The following is a 20,455-nucleotide window of genomic DNA, read 5'->3' on the forward strand; positions in this document are numbered from 1 at the left end:
CCTTCCTTCCTTCCTTCCTTCCTTCCTTCCTTCCTTCCTTCCTTCCTTCCTTCCTTCCTTCCTTCCTTCCTTCTTTCCTCTCTTCCTTCTTTCTTTCCTTCCTCCTTCCCTTCCTTCCTTTCCTCTTCTTCTTCTTTTTTTTCAGTTTTCTTACTACCCACCACTGCTCACAATCGAATGAGAACTCCCAAGCTTCATCAAAAGAAGGTGACAAATGCGGTCTATGAAACCTGAGGGATTTTAGGAATGAGAATGGGGAGGGAGATGAGGAGGGGAAGCTGACTAAAGAACAGTTATTCCCTTCAGATGTAGCCTTTAATAAAACCCCATGAAAAATTTTCTGAAGCCATCTTCATTGCCAGATGTTTCTGTGTGTATGCATGAGTTATTCAGATGGCTTTGGTAGCTTTTCCTGTGTTAACTCATGGGAAAAGTAGCTTAGAAGTTATGGTTACACACAAGGCCCAAGGGATGCCTACAAGCCACATACAGGCACCAGACTGTGACTATAATCCTGTTATAGTCATGGCCATGTGGTGGTTGGTCAAAAAGGACAAGATGTTCAATGAGCCAGACATGCCTTCCCTTCCATAGCCTATTACCATAAGATACTTAAGGCATGGCTAACAGGAAACTCCTGCAAAACAGTATAAGCCCAGAGATATTCAGACTGGAATCAGGACTTATAGTGTAGTGTAGTGAAGAGAGCTCCAGACTTGGCATCAGAAGAAACCTGAATTTGAATGCCAATTACAACACTTAATGACTGTGTGATTGCGAGTAATACACTTAACTAGTATAGTAATTTCTTTTCTTCAATGGGGGTTCATGCTGAGGGTCTGAGCTCATGAACCCCCATTGAACTTTCTTGAGCAGGAGAATAACATCATTGGATGTATTTCAGGAAGATTGTTTTGGCAGCTGTGTGGTAGATAGATTCAAGAGTCAAGAAATTTTATTATTGGATACTGGATATTTTATTTTTTCCAATTACATATAAAGACAATTTTCAACATTTTTACAAAATTTTGAGTTCCAGATTTTTCTCCCTCTATTCCCCTCTTCCTAAAACAGTAAGCAATTTGATATAGGTTATATATATATGTGCAATAATGAGATAGTAACGTCAATAGTTCCTCTCGGATAGGATTGTTTGGAAGCCCAAGTGAGATAATTAATATAAAGTTCTTTGGAAACCTTCAGATGCTATAGAAATAAAAATTGGTATTAGTAGGAAAACCCCTGAACTTGTAGTCAATGGGACCTTGGTTTTAATCTGACACTTATCAGTAAGCGAGTCATTTTATGTCCCAGAGACTTGTTTTTCTGGTCTGTAAAATGGGCATAATATAAGTACTTAGTTCACAGGACTGAGAATGAAATAAAAAAAAAACTTTGTAAAGTGTTTTGGAAACCTTAAATCTTGGCACAAATGTTAGTTATTATTATAATCTACTTTATTCCTATAGCAGGTCTTCATAGCTTGTATCAGTAACTTTGAAAGTTGTTTCCCTCTACATCTGGTCTACATATTCACAGAATGTCAGAATTGGAAAGGCTTTCAGAGGCCATTTAGTCCAGCACATGCCTGAACCAGAATCCCTTCTACAAATCCCTGACAAGCAATCATACAGCCTCGGCTTCTAGGCCTTAAGTGATGGAAAGCCACCACTTACTGAGGCAACCCATTACATTTTCAGGTAGCCTTAACTGGGAAGAAGGTTCTCTTGCCATCAGACATGACTGTGCCTTGACCTTTTCCACCCTTTGGTTCTAATTCTACCTTTCAGACCCAATCAGAAGAAATCTAATCACTCCTTCCACATGACAATCTGCTGGGGTCTGTTTCCAAGATCAAAGGGCATCATAGAAGAATCAGTAACCTAGCCAATGTTGAGGGCAGTGGGCCCTTTTGTATGAGGTGTTTTGGGGAAGGCCACAGTTGCTTAACTGGAGGCCCTCAAGGGAGGGACAGGGAGTCCTTGTGAACAAAGGAAGCATACCAGGGCACTTTAGATTCAAAGGTAGAATGTGAAGTTTGGATTCAGTCAAAGGGTCACACTTGAGGATCTAGAGGGCCATATGTGGCCTCAAGGCGGCAGGTTCCCCACCCCTGGCATAGATGATTTATCAGACAGGGAAAGAATATGACAAGTTGAAAACTTCTACCATGTCGTCTAAGACTTCTCCAAGCTGCTTTAATTAATCAGTAAGATGCATTGTGGCATAGTAAAAAGTCAGCATGACATAGTGGCCAGAGCACTGAAGTTGGAGCCTGAAAGACCTGGGTTTAAAGGCTATTTCCTATATTACCTATGCAGCCATAGTCAAGTCAGTGAATTATTCTGAGCCTCAGTTTCCTTATTTATTTATAAAATGGGGGTGATTGTAGTAGCTATCTCACAGTGCATTAATGAAGATTAAATACAATAATTAATGTAAAACTATTTGCAAACTTTAAATGCTATATACATATTAGCTCTTGTTGTTATCATTATTATTTTAATACTCACAAGGCATACACTCACAAGGTTTCTAGTCCTCTGGCCAGCTTGATTGCCATCTTCTGTATGGGCTCCAGCTTGTTCATTCTTCCCAAAATGTGATGACGAGAACTGAGCATATAATTCTAGGTGTGAGCTGACCAGGGAAGAAAATAGCAGAACAATTACCACTCTCATTTGGAACACGATGTCCATCTTAATGCAGGGTAGAAGAGCTTTAGCTGGCTTTTTTTGCTGCTGTATTTCACTATTGATTCATATTGAGCTTACAGTCCACTAAAATCCCAGATTTCATTAGAGAAATTATTGTCTAATATGCCTTCCTCATCCCATACTTGTGAAGTTGACTTTTCTAATTCAAGTTTAAGGGGGTGGGAATAGGGGAGGGGGTCAATCGATCAAATCACTCCACCCTACTTAAAGTAATCAACAAAATGCCATGCCACACTACCTTAACCAGGTAAGAATATCCCTATTGAATCAGTCAATCAAAGACTTTAGACTAACTGGGGAAAGTCCTTGAAAACTATTGGATAAAATGGAGTGATGTTGAATAGGAAGTATGTTTAGATTGGTTGTGATTTGGCCATGCCCCCTTTTAAAAATATATAACATAGCAAGACCCAAGTGTTTGAGTGGCTGCCATTGGAGAGGGGGAAAAGCTATTCCAGCCAAGCCCCTGAGATAGAATTATTTCAGAGGAGGAAAGAAGAGCCCCAGCCTCAGCCTCCCTCTTGGTCTTCTTCCCCCATCCCTCCTAGATGAAGATTTTGAAAGCTTCAAAGGGCCTAGATGATTTTGAACTTTGTATTCATATCCTAGCAGCATCCCCAGAATAGCAGTGCCTGGTGTCAGCGTCTGTGTCAGGAGTAGAGAATGCATTGAAGAAAAGCAATCCACGGAATCTACAAAGAACCTATAGCAGAAACTATACCATGCCTATGGGAAACTTCACTGAGTGCCTCCTAAAGGGGAGAAAAGGGCCTTCTACAACCAGAATCTGTGGCTTTACTCCTTTGCTATATGTGCTCCAAGCTTGAGCCAACTCTTCCCTGGTGTATGTCCAAGTGGAAGAGTATTTCATAAGCTTTTGGGGCAATGTTTTGTACACACTAACTGTTCTTACTGTGTCACCTTTGTGACAATTTGTGATATATCACCCTTTTCTAAAAGCTAATTAAGTCTGGCTGCCTAATGGATATCAACTGATAACCATAAAGAAGAGGCTCACTGGTGGGGGCACATAAGCTATCGAACTAGAATGACACCCTCCAGCCCCTCAGGATTAGCCCAGTCCCCAAAGGGTACAGCTGCTGAGCTCTGAGCCCACAGTAACAACAAGGTAGGGAGATAATAGCCCAGACTTGTACTTGAACTTTACATTCATCTGTATTCAGTTTTATGTTATTGGATTTAGCCCAATTTTCTAGTTCATTGAGGGTCATTTGGATCCTAACTCTATCATCCAGTGCTTTGCTATCTCTCCCAGCTTTGTGTTACCTACAGATTTTACAACCTCGTTTTCTATGACTTATTTCAAGTCACTGATAAAAATAACAGCAGAAGGCAAAAACAGATCATTGGGGCATTCCACTAAAGACTTCCCTCCAGATTAATACTATCAACCAAATAATGACTATTTCTTGGATTCTGTCACTCGACTAATTCTGAATTGAACTGACCATACTATATGCATGTCATGGTGGATAAATCATTGGTCTTGGAAACAGGAAGACCTAGATTCACATCCTGTCTCAGACACTAGATATATGACCCTGGGAGAGTCGCTTAATCTCTCTTTATGTCAGTTTCCTTGGGCTCTGTAATCCTTTCTAACTCTAAATCTATGAAATCTAAATTCTGCCTTCCCCCACCAAAAAAAAAGGGAAAAAAGATTTTTGAGATCTATTTCTCCTACAAGCTGACACAAATTGCTGAAATCTAAGTGTGTTCTGTCCATAACGTTCCTGTGATCTTCCAGGCTTGTTACTCTATTAAAAAAAAAAAAAAAGCAGAGGGGTGAGGAGGGAAAAAAGGAAAGGTAAGGGAGTTAATCTGGCATAACCTGTTCTTGATCAAGCCATGTTAGAGTTTCATGATGACTGCTTCCATCTCTAAGTGCTCCCAAACCATCCCTTTAACAATGTGTTCTTGAATTTTGCCAGGAATAGAAATCAAACTCACTGACCTGGAGTTTATAGACTCTTCCCTGTAATCCCTTCCATCTTCCACTGTTTTGAAAAAATCTAGACAACATTTGCCCTTCTCCTATCCTATAACGCCTCTGAAAGCTCCTAAAATCTCTCAGCTATCCCTAGCAGTGGCTCAATGAGCACACCTGACAGATCTATTTTTGTTTGTTTTGTTTGTTTTTCATTTCATTGAGATCAAGACTTGCTATCTCCTCCCTTATCTGACAGGTGATACCATCCCAGCATCTCCCTTGGACTCATCCCATTCATTCACTTGGCATGTGATAGTGAATAGGCCACTGGCCTTGGAGTCAGAAGACTTGGATCAAGTCCCAGATGAATGAATATGTTGCTTCCTGGTTGTGGGACTTTTGGTAAGTCATTGGACCTCCCTTTGCTGTTGATGAGTTTCCTCTCATGAATTCGTCTTATTACCCATGTTCTTCTGAACTTGAGATCTTTTAGCTTTGGAAATCATTCATTTTGGTAGATTGTACCAGTAACTCATAGATCTCTTTTTGAAAACAAGCGTATAAAGTTCTTAAATATGTATTCTAAAATATACATTGGTTACTCAGACAAATATATGTCATTATCCTCATTTAAATGAGAATCATATATTATACAAATATTATATATAACATTATATAACAATATATGACAATTATATAAATAATATACAACAAATAACAACACATGTAAAACAATTATAAAACAATAACAACTATTTTGCTTTTTTAGGAACTTAGCTTTCTAAGGCTAGACCTTTCTAAGCACGAGACCTGGAGTCAGGAAAACCTAACCCAGCTTCAGATGTTAACTAGCCACGTGACCTGGAACAAGTCAATCACCTTTTTTGACCTTTGAATAGCTTTTGATACTATTGACCAGCCTCTGTTCCCTCAGTTTCTCGACTTGGTTCTCTTTTGTTTCTCTTTCTATTTGAGGGACACTTCTTTTCAATCCATTTGACTGGAGTATCTTTCACCTACTGCTCTAAAAACAAGGTTGTGTCCCAAGTCTTATCTTTTTGTAGCTTTTCTCTTGGTGAATTCATCAACTCCCACTGGTTCAGTCATCACCTTTATGCAAATGAATCCCAAACCTATGTATCTAGATGTAATTACTCTTTGTAACTCAAGGTCTATATTTCTGACTGCCTATTATGTATTTCTACTTGGCTATCCCATAGATATGTCAAACTCAACACAGGCAAAATGAAATTTATTATTTCTTCCCCTAAACCTGCCCCTTCTCCAAACCTCCTTTAATTCTTTCAAAGGCACTATCATCCTTCCAGTCACTCAGGTTTGCCTCAGTTTCCTCATCTGTAAAATCATGAAAATAATAGCACCTACCTCCCAGGGTTGTTATAAGGATAAAACAAGATAATATTTGTAAAGTGCTTTGAAAACCTTAAGTCATTATATAAATGCTATTTATTATTATTATTATTATTAATTATTATGAACCACCACAATTTTACAGGTGAGGAAACTGAAGGTCAGAAAAATGAAGTGATATGGCCAAGGCCATGCAGTCAGGAAAGGGCAGGACCAATATTTAAACCCAAGTTCTTTGAATATAAATCCAGTGTTCTTTCCATCAGACTGTGAGCTCCTTGAGAGCAAAGACTATTTCTTGCCTTTCTTAGTATCCTAAGCACTTGGCACTGGGGCTAGCACATAGTAGGCACTTAATAAATGCTATTTAATTGATTGACTTTCCTCTATGCCACACTGCCTTTCTTGGCCTCAGTTGCCTTATTTATAAAATGGGGACATCTTGCTTCTTCAGTCTCTTTCAGTCTTAAAGTCCATGATTCCTGAATCTCCCAGGGATCTGGCCTTCCTATGTTCTGTGGATGAGAAGCCTCACCTCTACCTAGACACCTTGGTAAGGATAATACAGTGATTGCCACTACTGAGCTTAGCATGGTGTATTGCACACAGTAGGTGCTTGATAAATGTTGGTTGTTGATGAATATAATACCAGTGTCTCCCTTGCCAAATCCCTCGGAATAGGGTAAGGGACCTTATGTTCATCACATTATATAGAAAGATTCACTTAGATGATGTGCTTAATTAACTGGAGGATTGGTGCAAGCTTCATTTCTTCAGTACATCTGGGCCTTTTGAGGTGTAACTAAGGTTAGGAGAAATTGTAATTTGCCCGGTGTCACACAATTTAGGGCCACAGCTACAAAATATTACCCAGTAAGCACCGGAAGCCATAAACTATCAAAATAGGTTTGAATCCTGAGTAGGAAAACTCTGTATGAATGTGGCCTGGTATTTTATATCCAATAGCTTTAGAGTATTGAATCTACCCTAAATACCAGGAACCAGGAAATTTAGGGATCAGGTGAAATTATTGTGTGAGTTTTTCTAAGTTCTTCAAATCTCTGGCTTTTCCAATGTAAGTTATATAATAGAAAAGATGTTCATCAAGAAGTCTGGCATGTTATACTGACTGTCACTTTCTATATGGCTTTGAATAAGTCATTAAATCTCCCTAAGCTTTACTTTTCTATTAATTGGGAATATTAAAAATATCTTCAAAAGGCAGTTCTGCATAGTTTGGAAGGTGAGAATGCAGGTCCTGACTCTATCACATAAAAGCTATATGATCTTGGATAAATTACTTAATGTTCTGGTGCCCCAGGCAACTAAGTTATGACTTAAACAAAGGTTGTCAACCACACTGGTGGAAGAGTTTCCATATTGGAAATCCACAGAGTATATCACGTCTGAATAATGCCTGTACTTTTCCACAGTCATACCATGAAATTCAAATTAGATAATGTACATAAGGCATAAAAAACTATATGAATCTCAGTTATTATTTGTTTGATTGTTTGGATTCAAAGAGACCTTTGCTCTTAAAAATTACATAGGGTTACTGAGCACAACAATACCAGCCCCACTTAAAAAAAGATTATATATGAAACCTGCAAAAATCATATCTGTTATGCTTATACATATGTATGTCATACACTGATGGTATATATAGGCACTCAGAATATATATTATTTATATATATATTGCTGCATCCCAGGGATTTTAGAAAGTCTAAGAGTGAAAGTGTGTTTGTAGAGTGCTTTAGGGTCCACTGGGATGAGAATATCTCTGCAAGCATGAGTCATTACCATTAGACTAAACTACCCCCTTCCTATTACTGACAGCACTGAAGAGTTTTCTTCCCATCTTGCTGCCTTTGATCACCAGCTGCTAACATCGAGATATTAGGATAATGCTGCTATTCCAGGTGATTGGAAGCATTTATACCTTTATTAGAAACATCTGTACAGCAATGACAAGAAGCATCCAGTATGGCTCCTGAGGTAAAGGAGAAAGATGCTTCCATTACTGACTTTTATCACACTACCTTGTAACAAACATCAGCGCCCCATCAAGTACGGGGAATGTTTCTAGCTAGTGACTAGGAGAAGCCAGCTAGAATTCTGGAGGGGAATCTGAAGCAGTGTCTGCAGTGTTGAGAATAATGCTCTAAGGCCTTGGGTCTATGAACTTTTTTTTTACAAAAAAAAATTTGATAACTGAATTTCAGTGAAATTGACTCCCTTTATAATTCTATATGTTCCATTTTATTCATTTAAAAACATTATTCTAAGAAGGAATCCTTAAGTTTCATCAAAGTGCCAAAGTGGGCTAGGATTAAAAAAAAAAACCTGCTCTTGGGGTAACCTGGGAGTTCTGTTTTGCTTTTCGAGGTTACTCTGTAAATATATGTTCCAACGTGGCTTATGATAAGGCCCAGGTCTCCCAAATGTAACAGTCCTCCAGCAAGACTTGGGTTGGCTGCAAAGACCCAGAGAGCTGTAGGTCTTCCCATTGTAGGTACAGAGGAAAAGCTAATCAGGACTGGAGGGTAAGGAGTTTTCCCATCTAGGTGGAACTTGGAGGATCTCTTGAAAGGAGGTCAGCATGGCAAGAGAAGAGAGAGGCAAGTGGCGATTTCCCTCAGAGACCTATGCAGGAGCCACATCTGCAGTTCCCCTCTTAAAATCTAAATCCATGGGAGACTATAAGAAGTAAACTCTGAAGAATAAAGAGGTATGTGAGTGTGTGTGTGTGTGTGTGTGTGTGTGTGTGTGTGTGTGTGTGTGTTTTAATTGCAAGTCCGTACTGGTAGCTAGAGACCTGAGGGGAAAACAAATAAAAGCACCAGGTGGTCTTTTACACATTGCCCCCTACCTTCCTTTTCTTCTGGGTTTGGCGGGTACCAATTCCAAATTGTATTCTTTTGCTAAAGATTATGTTTGGGGGCGACTAGGTGGTACAGTGCATAGAACAAAGGCCCTGAAGTCAGAGGACCTGAGTTCAAATCTGGCCTCAGCTGTATGACTGTGGGCAAGTCAATTAACCCCTATTGCCTCAAAAAAAAGTGGGGGTGACTGCATATTATACTGAATCTCTATTACATATAACTTTGGTGTTTTTTAAAGCAGTACCCATACCACACTGCTTGTCTGTGTCTTTTCTGAACTTCCTTATGTTCTCTTCTGTGTATTTTTAAGAATGTTTCATTGACTTTTTTATTTCTTTCCCTTTTTTGCATCATTGTCTCTACCACTACACTCCCCAAAAACTCTCCCACACCCCCAAATAAAATCTCTTCTTTGTAATAAATAAGTGTAATCAAGCAAACCAAATTCACACATTTTTCATGTCTGAAAATGTATGTCTCATTCGATTTCTGCAAGTCCATCGCCTCTCTGCCAAGAGGTGTTAAACATGCTTCATCATTAAGTCTTCTGGAGTCAAGATTAGTCACTGCATTGATCAAAGTTCTTAAGCCTTTTGAAGTTGTTTTCCTTTATAATGTTGTAGTCGATATATAAATTGTTTTGGTCCTGTTTACCTTGCTTTGCACCATATCATACAAGTCTTTATAGGTTACTGTGAATCTATCCCTCTTGAACTTATCTGCATTTATTCTCTTTATATACTTATATGTGTACCTTGTTGTCTGTTCATTCATAATCACTAATGATAATAGCATTTATATAGCACTTTGCAAATATTTTTTCATTTTATTGTCACAAAAACCCTGGCAGATAGGTGCCATTACTATCCTCACTTTATAAATGAGGAAACTGAGGCAGACAGAGGTCAAGTGATTTGCCCAGGGTCACACAGTTAGAAAGAGTCAGACTGAATTTGAACTCAAGTCTTTCTGAATCCAAGTTCAGTGCTCTAGCCACTGTACTACCCAGTTGCCTCTCAATTCATTAGGATGTAAGTAAGCTTCTTGTGAGGAGGAATTATTTTATTCTCTGTATTTGTATCCCTGACAACAGGCACAGTACATGATGAACAATGAGTTTAATGAATGCTTATTGATTGATTATCATTTCTCATGTCACAGTAATATTCCATGACATCCATATACTGTCATTTGTTTAGTCATTCCACAATTTATGGGCACCCACTTTGATTCTAGTTCTTTGTTAAACAAAAAGTGCTACTATAAATATCTTTGTTTAAAAGGATTCTTTCCCTTTTTCTTTCATCTTTCCAGGGTATATGACTAGGAGTGACATTACTGAGTGAAAGAGCAATCACTTTAGTGATTTCTGGGTTATGGTTCCAAATTATTATCTGGAATGGCTAGACCAATCCAAAGCTCCATCAATAGAGCATTAGTGCGCCTGCCCTTCCATACCATCTCCAACAAACGAATTTTTATATTTCATAATGAGTATGAGGTGAAACCTGAATTTTCAAGATTTGCATTTCTCTTATTATTAGTGATTTGTAAAACTTTTTATATGATTGCTGATAGCTTGTCTTTTTACTTTTATGAGTAGCTTGTTCACATCCTTTGATCATTTTATCTTTCGGGAAATGGTTCTTGTTCTTGTGCATTTGTATAGATTCCTAATATATTTTACATATTGTCTTTTATCAGAGAAATTTTATACAAAGGTTTTCCCCAGTTAATAGTTTCTCATCTAAATCTAATTGCATTAGTTTTGTTGTGCAAAACTTTTCAATTTTATGTAATCAAATTTGTATATTTTATTTTTTATGATTATCTCTATCCCTTGTTTGGTCAAGAAGAATCTTCCCCCTATACATAGGAAAGTATTTCTTTTACTTCTCCATTAACTTGCTTACGATATAAGATTATTTCTAATCACATAGCCCTTTAGAGCCTATTGTAGTAAGTGGTATGAGAAGTTTATCTAAATCTAAATTCTGCCAGACTGGTTTCCAGTTTCCCCAGCAGTATTTGTGGAATACTAATGTAGTACATGAAAGATGAAATGACTGAGGAAACAAAGGTTTAAGTTTCTGAGCATATCAATTTATGAAGAAATGCATGCCAATTACATATCAAATAAGGAATGGGCCTCCCTCAGCTTAGCACTAAGCCCTGAATACAGGGGGAGACAGATTTTGTGAATTAAAAACAATTGATCAAATAACACCAATTAATTAAAAGAAAACATTTAACCAAGAAGAAAAATTAGGTAATCTGATTTCTAATTAGAGGAAAGACTAGAGACTTTCCAATTTGGGAGGAGGTGAACAAACAGGTGCAATTCCCTGAAATCAGAAAAAAAAAGGTGTCCCACTCCCCCCAAGAGTCTGTATTAAATCAAAAGAACATGGAAACAATAACCAATTGACCAATGAGGGTCCAGTTTTCAGATAAGACATATGGGTTGAGGCAGTTAGTGAGCACCACCCCTGGAGTCAGAAGGACCTGAGTTCAAATCTGGCCTCAGACACATAATACTTCCTAGCTGTGTGACTCTGGGCAAGTCACTTAACCTCAATTGCCTCCCCCCCCCAAAAAAAGACATATAGGTTGCCTAAGGTGTATAATTATGAGAAAAATCCTTGCATTAATCTTTGAATCAGACCATAACTGGTCTGATAACTTAGGTCCTTAGTTAAGGATCTCTAAACAATGGGTAGAGCTGGTCCAGCTTCCCAGCCCTGTAGGATTGGAAATAATGCACTAAAGTTTTCTTACAATTCCCATAATTTTATTCAATTTAAAAAATTATTTTATTTATTTTATTTTATTCTATTTTTTTTCACAAGACAGAAATTGGACTAGTCTCATAATTCAATAGGACTATGCTAGATCCAGAATTGAGTCACAAAGTGGAGTCAATGTAGTTCACTCAATTCCCAAAATTCCCAGTAAGGACTTAAATTCTTTTTTTTTTTTTTTTGTGGTGAGGCAATCGGGTTTAAGTGACTTGCCCAGGATCATACAGCTAGTAAGTGTCATGTGTCCGAGACTGTATTTGAACTCACATCCTCCTGACTCCAAGGCCAGAGCTCTATCCACTGTGCCACTTAGCTGCCCCAAGGACTTAAATTCTTACTCAAGTATTTGTTGTCTTTGGGTACAGTTGGTATCAATTGTACTATGCTACTTCAATCAGTTATTTCTGGTTCTGTGTATCTTGTATGTCCTGCTGGTTAATTTTTTTAGTGTTTTTAGTGTTATTTAACCAGATAGTTTTGATAACGATATGGTTTGAATGGTGAGGGTTTTTGTTTGTTTGTTTGTTTGTTTTTTGTGAGGCAATGGAATGAAGTGACTTGCCCAGGGTCATACAGCTAGTCAAGTGTCTGAGGCCAGATTTGAACTCAGCTCTTCCTGAATCCAAGGCCTGTTCTCCATCCACTTGGAATTTGAGTTTTATGCCCAATTCATTTTTTTCTCTTTCGTTGAAAAAAGTGTATAGAGATATAATTTTTCCTCTGATGCCTGCTTTGGCCAAATCTCAAAAGTTTTGGTATATTGTCTCATTATTATCAGTTTTTTCAATGAAATTACCTATGATTTATTCTTTAATCCATCAATTCTTTAGGAATAAATTATTTAGTAGACTTTTAAGTTTGAATCATTTATTCAAATGCTCTTTATTGATTATAATTTTTATTGTATTATGGTTAGCAAAGTATGAATTTAACACTTTTGTATTTCTGAATTTCTTTATCAGGTTGTTATGCCATAGAACATGGTTAATTCTTGTACTTAAAGCTGAAAAATGTTATATATGTATATATGTGTGTAGAAAATGTATACATATGTGGGTATGCATGTATATGTGTATGTATGTGAGTATGTGTGTGTACATACATACATATCTTCCTTTCCATTCCAATGTATTTATGTCTAATTTGTCTAAAATTGTATTCAGACCCTTCACTTCTTTCTTATTTGTCTTTTTGTTATCTTGGTGTAAAGGAGGCATAGGTATGAAGAGGTCCCCAGCTATTATGATTTGGCTTTTATTTTTCCCTAAAGAACTTTTTAGTAGTTAATGTTCAGAATTTGTTCCATATATATTAGGTATTGATATTATTATGTTACCTATGATGCATTCAAGAATAATTTAGTAATACTAACCATGTCATTTTTTACTGTTGTCTTATTTGAGATTATGATTGCTGCTCCTGCTTTTTCAAAAAGTCACCTGAGATACAATAAATTCTGCCCTAATATCAAATTCTTATGCTATTCAGAGTTCTGCATTTTAAATATGTGTGTGTGTTGTGAACAATTGTTGGGTTTTGCTTTTTTATTCTGCTACTTTCCTCCATTTTGTGAGTGGATTCATCCCATTCATGTTCATTGTTCGGATTGTTCATTTCTCTCCATCATATCCACTTGTACTTTTTCATCTTTTTGCTCCCTTTACTGTTCTCTTTACAAAGATGGTAAAAAAGAAATAATGTGATAACTAATAATCTATAATTGAAGTGATCTAAGGACACAATTCTGACCTTTATCTCTTCATCAAAATGGGATGAAATCACTGTTTTTTATATTTTCCATTTCTATTATTTTATCCTCCCCCTTTATGGTCCATCCTATGAAATTAAAATTTGTTTTCCTGTCCCCAACTCTACCCCTCCAATTAATTCTCTTCACCTTTCATTTTCTCTACCTATTTCCCCCTGTTAACTTTAATATATTTTTGCACTAAATTCTTTGCATATATGTATATGGGCATGAAAATTCCCTTTGTCCTGTTCAAATAAGAGTGAGGTTCATGAGATGTCTATTCCCCTCACTTCTTACTGCATGTTTATAAACTCTAATTCTTCCTTTCTTTTCTAGTATGTTCTTTCCCCCTCTCTTTTCTTTCTTCTTTTAAAGCCAACTAAACAGAACAAAACCAAACCCGGGTCCTATGTTTGATTTTCTTAACTCCCTCTGTGGCCCTTGAAAACAACAGAATTCTGAAGGGATATTTATCTCTTCTTATCTTATTAGAGTATAAGTACTTTATAATCATTTAGCCTTTTTTAATCATTCAAACATATATGCCTTCTTAAATTTCTCTTGCCTCCTTTATTTGTTTCAATGATTCTGCCCAGCTCTGGTCCTTTCATTAGGAGTATATGAAAGTTTTCTATTCTATTAGAGGCACAATATTTTTTCCCTTTAGGATTATATTCAGTTTTGTGGGGTAGCTTATTTTTCAGTTGTAAGTCTTCTATCTTTTGCCCTTTGGAATATTGTATTCCAATATTTTCTCTTCTTCTGCTAAATCTTATGTGATCTTGACTGTGGTTCCTAGATGCTTAAATTCTTTTTATATTGCTGTTTGCAATATTTTTCCTCTAGCTTGGAAGCTGTGGATATCAGCCATAATATTTGTGTGTTTTCAGTTGTTTTCCCCAAGAAGTAATGTGTACTTTTCTATTTTCATTTTGCTTTCTGGTTTCATTTTTGTACCTTATTTTATTTCTTTCTTTGACCTACTCTGTCTCCAACCTGAGCTACTTAAACCCTCTTTAGGTACCTTGGTAGCCTTTCTTTCCCAGGAGTTCATCATATTGATGCCACACTTCGTGCAGATTCCTGATTAGCTTTACCCTAGTACTGAAACTCGGAACTCCCAGACTTAAGCAGTCCACTAGCTTCAGCCTCCCCAGCAGCAGTTACTATAAGTGTGTGTTACCACACCTGGTTCTTGCTTCATTTCTTCCAGCCACTCCTGCAGTTTTTATGGCAAGGCACTTCTCTCTGAGGTACTACTTCCACTCATTGTATAGTTATTCTCTTTATCTGGACTTATCTCTTGCGCTTCACTTAACCATTTCTTTTTGGATTGCAACTTAAGTCAATTAAGAGGCATATATTAAGCTCCTACTATGTGTGAGATTAAGAAGCCTTTTGATGAGAGTGGAGAGGAGAATGTAAAAGCTGACTTGAAGCTTAACATAAAAAAGAAAAAGCAAAGATCTTGGCAACCGGTCCCATCACTTGCTGGCAAATAGAAGGAGAAGAAATGGAAGCAGTGTCAGGTTTTATATTCTTCGGCTCAAAGATCACTGCAGATGGTGATTGCATCCATGAAATGAAAAGATGCTTGCTCCTTAAAAGGAAAGCTATGGCAAATCTGGACAGCATACTAAAAAGCAGAGACAGCACCTTGCTGACAAAGGTCCATATGGTCAAAGCTATGGTTTTTTCCAGTAGCAATGTATGGCTAGAAAAGCTGGGTTATAAAGAAAGCTGAGCACTGCAGAATTGACAATTTCAAATTGTGGTGCTGGAGAAGACTTTTGAGAGTCCCTTAGACAACAAGTAATTCAAATCAGTCAATATTTAAAGAAATTAATTCAGGATATTCATTGGAAGGACAAATACTAAAGCTGAAGCTTAAATACTTGGGCCACATAATGAGAAGATGGGACTCATTGAAAAAGACCCTAATGCTGGGAAAGATTAAAGGCAAAAGGATGGCAGAGGATGAGATGGATAGATATAATGGAAACAATGAACATGAACCTGGAAAGACTTCAAGAGACAGTGGAGGACAGAAGGGCCTGGCATGCTATGGTCCATGGGGTAATGAAAAGTTGGACACAACTAAACAACTGAACAACAAACACATAAGATATTGTGCTATGCTCTTACAAAGAAAGGCAAAAACAACTTGCTCTGAAGTTTATAATTTGAGTTAAAGAAAAAAATGAAAATGAAAGTATGCTTCTAAAACAATCTGTGTTATTTCTGTCAATTGATATTAACAAATTGTTTTAAAAATTGTTATTTTAATATTACAAAAATTTTAATATTACAAAAATGTCTAAAGCCACTTAGCTCCAAATCCCTGTTTCTGTTAATAGTACCGTTTTATTCATTAAACACATTTGGACTTTCAAAAAATATTTATTAAAAAATTTAAAAATTTAAAAAAATTAAAAAATTATTAAAAACAATAGAGACAACATGAAAACAACTATGTACAAACAAAATTATATACAAGATAAATGAGAGATCATTTTGAAGGGAAGTCACTAGCATTAAAAGGGACCAAGAAAGATTTCTTGTAAAAGGCAGAATTTTAGTTGAAACTTGAAGGAAAAGGGAAGTCAGGCAGCAGAAATGATAAAGGAAAGAATTCCAGGCATTAGGGAGGGGGAACAGCCAGTGAAAATGCATAGAATCCAAAGATGGAGTGTGATATCCAAGGAGCAAAAAGAAGGCCAGTGTCACCGAATTTCAGAATACATGGTGGAAGGTTAGAAATATAGATTATGAAGAATACAGGCTTCAAAAATAAAACGGAGGATTTTATGTTTAATCCTGGAGGTTACAGGTAGCCACTGGAGTTTATTGACTAAGGGGGTGGCATGGTCAGACTGTGCTTTAGAAAGATTATTTTGATAGCTTAGGGAAGGATGGACTGGAGTGGGGAGAGAGTTGAGGCAGGGAAACCAACTAGCAGACTATTGAAAAAATCCAGGCATAAGGTAATGGGAGCGTGTATCAGAGTGGTGACAGTATCAGGGGAGAGAAAGAAGCTATAGGAGAATCTATAAGATTTGGCAACTGTTTGGATATGATTGCTGACAGTGAGGAGTTGAAGATGACATTTAAGTTTCAAGCCAGAGTAACTAGGGTAATGGTGGTGCCCTTGATAACAACAGGAAAGTTAGGAAGAGAAGAGGGCTTGGGGGAAAAATAATGTGTTCAGTTCTGGACATGTTGAATTTAAGATGTCTATGGAGTATCCAATTTGAGATATCTGATAGGCAATTGGTGATGTGAGACTAGATGCCTGAAGAGAGGTCAAGGCTGTTCAAGCAGATCTGAGAGTTATCTGCATAGAGATGATAATTAAAACCATGGGAGCTGATGAGCTCACCAAGTGAAACTGTGTGGATGGAGAAGAGATAAGGGTCAAGGACAAAACCTTGGAGAATTCCCACAGTTAGTGGGTATGACACGGATGAAGATCCAGCAAAGGAAATTAAGAAGGATCAGTTAGGTAGGAGGAGAACCAGGAGAGAACAGTATTTCAAAAATCAAGAGAGAATACAGTATCAAGGAGAAGAGGATGATTAACAATGTCAAAGGCTGCAGAGAGTTCAAGCAGAATGAGGATTCAGAAAAAGTCATTAGATTTGGCAATTAAAATATCATTGTTAACTTTCTTGATTGAGACTTTTTTTCTAGGGCCAGGCTCTACTCCCTCTCATGCTCTTGAATTGGGTAGGCAGGTTACGTTTGGTCCTGTCCCTCTAACATCTTTATGATACTATTGTTCTGGATGGGGTGGCTGATACTAGGATCATAATCCCTGACATCTGGATCTATTTCCTGATGCTCAATATGGATCTTGACCTTACCCTATAGAACTGGCTTTTTTCCCCACTGCCACTTTACCAGGCCAAACCTGAGATCTCAATGACTTCATACCCTACATATAGGCGATCATGCTGGCTTTTTCCTCACCTAGCCTAACTCCTTGTCCCAGTAACCACAGGCTTTTTCATCTATTTTCTTGAGTAGACATGGGTTGGGTAGAAGAGCCTACTGCTGTTTTTCTTTGGTTTTATTGATCTTTGCTCTGTCTGGTGCCCTTTTAGATCTTTGTTGGAGTGTAGACTGAAGAACTGGGCTTCTCTACAACCTTTTATGTCACCATTTTAACCGAAAGTCCTCTCTTTACATATTTGCTATTGTTGTTCAGTCATTTAAGTCATGTCCAACTCTTCATGACCCTAGTTGGGATTGTCCTTGGCAAAGATGCTAGAATAGTTTGCCATTTCCTTCTCCAGCTCATTTTATAGATGAGGAAACTAAGGCAAATAGAGTTAAGTAACGTGTCCAGGGTCACACAACTAGTAAGATCTGAGGCCAGATTTGAACTCAGGAAGATGTCTTCCTGACTTCAGGTCCAGCATTCTATTCACTGAGGCACCCAGCTGCCCCTTACATCTTTATTAGAGTATAATAACCTTTTAAACCATTTCACTGCCTCTAGTCTCTCCTTTTTCCAATACATCCTTCACATGTCTCTCAAATAGTACTTCTAAGATGTCACATTGGTCATATCAGTACCCTTCCCAAAAAAAACTTCATTGTTTTCCTATTGCATATAGGATAAAACCAATTCTGTAGCCTGGCATTTGAGGTCTTTCACAATGTGGGACCTACTGACATTTAAAGACTTGTTTGCTCTATTTTCTCTGATTGGACGGTGAAGAGTTCCTCCTAAAACCTCTATTTGAGGAGGACTCTCAGGCCAGCCATCTCTTCATTTTCCACCCAGTTGCACTCCTTTGATCTTTTCAATCAATAAATCTCCATTAGTAAATGTTTATTGACTGGTTGGTTGACTGATTATGTACCCAATGGTCCAGTCGTACTGGTCTTCCTATCCCTTGATCTCATTTAGGCCTTTTTAGTCCACAGTAAATGAATAAATGCAGTTCATCCCCCATATCAAGAATGGACACCACCCATCTCTGCCAGTCTAATTTTTTTCTCTTCCTTCAAGGCCAGCTCCAGCACCACCTCCTTCATGAAGACTTCACTGATCTCCTCAATTGAAAGTGATCTCTTCCTGTTCTCCCTGGACCTCAATTTCCTCATCTACAAATTAAGGATTTTATATTTATTATTTCCACTTTATATCACACTTATTTATGCAGATAATTCATCTTTCCTACTTGATCATAAGTTCCCTGAGTACATAGTTGGTGTTCAGTTTCATCTTTGCGGCCCTAGCACGCTGTTTTATGTGAATCAAATTAAATTAAGACATCACAGTACTGTGGAAAACGCAATGGACCTCTATTCAAATCTCACTTCTGATACTTACGATCTATGTGACCTTTGGCAAGTCACTTGTTTTCCCTGGACCTCCTCAGTCTCCTCCTTTGTAAGATGAAGAAGTTGGACTAAATCATCTCTGGGGTCCTTTCAGAGGCATGCTGATACATGTTTGGCAGCCAACTCTAAGAATATACACACACACACACATGCATGTGTATATATACATATGTATATATACATTCTCAAAGAGGACCAATGACATCAGGAGGGTGATGTTTTGACTAGCAAGTGAATTGGATTCAAGTGAGGTAGGGCTGTGCAAAGTCATCAGTCTCACTCTCTCCTCTAGAGAGTTCAGTGTCAAAACATAAGTCAAGAGAACTGGCGATGGTCCACATGCAGAGGGAGACCTCAGCCTTCTTAAGCTAGTGCTTTTCCAGGTCTCAGTTTGTCTGAAGCAACACCCATTCAATGATTAAGGTCTAGGAGACAACTGAGGCCTACTTGGATGGCCTAGTTTGGGAGGAGAAGTCCCTCAGGGTTTCTGGCTAGAACACAAATAATTGTTATTTACACTCCCTCTGAATTGAATTGAACTGAACTGTCCAAATTGCCTACATAGTGCCCAGTGGCATGAGGAGACAGTGGTTACCCTCTTCTAGGTTAACGGGGTGGCCATACATGACAGCAGGCCCAGGCGAGAGATTCAGACTTCAGAGGGCTTTCGAGGCCTGCAATGTGTTTGCCTGGAGAGGGTTAAAGTAGCTGGAGCCAGTTCTTAATCATAGGCCCTTGTAAAATGGCTACGGCAGGAGCTGGCCTGGGGGGTGGGAGCCCCTGGGCTGGAGTGGTGGAGAAGGTGTTTGCCTTCAGCGCAGACATTGTTAAACCTGAGCGGGCAGCTCTGTTTCATTTTGAACTTGACAGATAAAAGGCCAACTTTGACTGAGGCTATTAAGCTTTTGGCACCCGCCCAAGAACGCTGAACAGATGAGGAAATAATATAAAATAAAAGGCGTCTGCAAACATTGATTGTCGGCTGCTTTCCATAAAATACGCCCACTGTCGTGTGTGCAGAGCTCCCCCATCTTTTATTTCCCTGGCCCCGCCCCCGCTTCCACCCTCCCCTTTCTCTGGCTTACAGTGATTATAAAAATGGGCTTCTTAAAAAAAATTTTATGCAGAAAAAACCACACTGAGAACATTTCCTTCTTCACAAGGAGCTTCTGAACCCTAAAGCAGTGTACCCGAAGAGATAATGTATATTTTCCTGCCCCCACAACTAACACACACACACACACACACACACACTCTCTCTCCTTGTTGCTTCCCTTTCAATCCCCCATCCTGAGCCCATTAGAAAATACAGACAGAGTAGCAACCAGATGTGAACACAGCAGCTGAGTGAATAAGGTTGCTGAGCCAAGCATGATTTAGAAGCTACTGTGGAACCAGATTCTACACCCTCACCTCCATGAGTCATGGGGTTTCAAGTGAAGATGTGGTTCACAGTGTCAAAGTCATCATTGCCAAAGAGAACAAAATCTCGGGATGTTTAAGGTGGAAGGGGCTTTAAAAACCATCATTTCTTATTGGAAAGATTGCTGGATTAGAAGTCAGAAACCTGGGTTTTAAAATCTGTTTCTGCTTCTTAGGAACTGAGTGACATCGGACAAGTCATTT

At 38.2% G+C, this 20,455-nt stretch overlaps 1 long non-coding RNA gene across 1 annotated transcript in view; it reads left to right on the forward strand.

Moving 5' to 3' along the window:
• LOC114052726 overlaps window positions 1-18,573 on the forward strand; it is a 20,212-nt gene extending 1,639 nt beyond the window's left edge. Inside the window, exons 2-3 of the long non-coding RNA XR_003570311.1 lie at window positions 4,925-5,070; window positions 18,495-18,573. This is a non-coding gene — a long non-coding RNA (uncharacterized LOC114052726). The remainder of the gene's footprint in view (window positions 1-4,924; window positions 5,071-18,494) is intronic.
• The last annotated feature ends 1,882 nt before the right edge of the window (window positions 18,574-20,455 follow it).

This window comes from Vombatus ursinus, unplaced genomic scaffold, assembly GCF_900497805.2.
Source record: "Vombatus ursinus unplaced genomic scaffold, bare-nosed wombat genome assembly UNPS02014809.1, whole genome shotgun sequence".
NCBI lineage: Eukaryota > Metazoa > Chordata > Mammalia > Diprotodontia > Vombatidae > Vombatus > Vombatus ursinus.